This window comes from Dipodomys ordii, unplaced genomic scaffold (genome assembly GCF_000151885.1).
Source record: "Dipodomys ordii isolate 6190 unplaced genomic scaffold, Dord_2.0 Scaffold1000006816, whole genome shotgun sequence".
Classification (NCBI taxonomy): domain Eukaryota; kingdom Metazoa; phylum Chordata; class Mammalia; order Rodentia; family Heteromyidae; genus Dipodomys; species Dipodomys ordii.
The window spans coordinates 1-670 of record NW_012290433.1 but is presented as its reverse complement, the minus strand read 5'-3'; the positions used below and the strand labels follow the sequence as shown (position 1 = coordinate 670).

The following is a 670-nucleotide window of genomic DNA, read 5'->3' as shown; positions in this document are numbered from 1 at the left end:
CGGCGCCGCCGGAGAAAGGCGGAAAGTACGCTCTGCGGCGGCCACCAGGGCAGGGCGCCCACCGGGTCCGGGGCTCCGCGGCGCGCCAGCGGCAGCTCCAGGCCCAGGCCGCCGGGCTCGGGCAGCGTGGGCGAGTGGCGCGGGGTGGCCGCCCCGCTGCTGCGCCGCGCGCTGGAGGACGCGGGCGTCGGGGCCCCGTTGACAGCCGCGCAGCTGCTGAAGGCGGGCAGGGGCGCCGCCCGCTCGAAGGGCGCCCAGATGGTGGCTGCGGCGGGGAACGTCAGGTCCAGCGCCAGGAAGTCAAAGCCGAAGTCGCAGTCCTCGGGGGCGGATGTCCCCGCAAGGGCGCCGGGGACGTCCCCGCCGACGTGAGCCCCCGTTGCCGGATCCTCCGTAGGGGCTGTGTGGGGCCCGTGTCCGGCACGGGCGGCGCCCCGCGGCTGCCCGCGTAGAAGGCCTCGGGGGCACCCAGGGCACTGTCCCCGCGGAGGCCGGCCGCGGCCGTGGGGGGCCGCCGCCCCGGGTGGGGAGCCTTGGCCCAGAGGCTGGCGGCCGCCCCCAGCAGGTCCAGGCAGACGTCGGTGCCGTTGGCGTGGAAGTCGCTGTCTGGCCCGGCGTCCTTGATTGCGCCACTGCGCACCGCGACGTGCGCCTCGATCACCTCGAGCGC

General features: G+C 77.9%; 1 pseudogene; it reads right to left on the bottom strand.

Annotated features, from left to right (window-relative positions):
* Positions 1 to 6: 6 nt before the first annotated feature.
* Positions 7 to 667, bottom strand: LOC106002932 (annotated as a pseudogene).
* Positions 668 to 670: the final 3 nt, after the last annotated feature.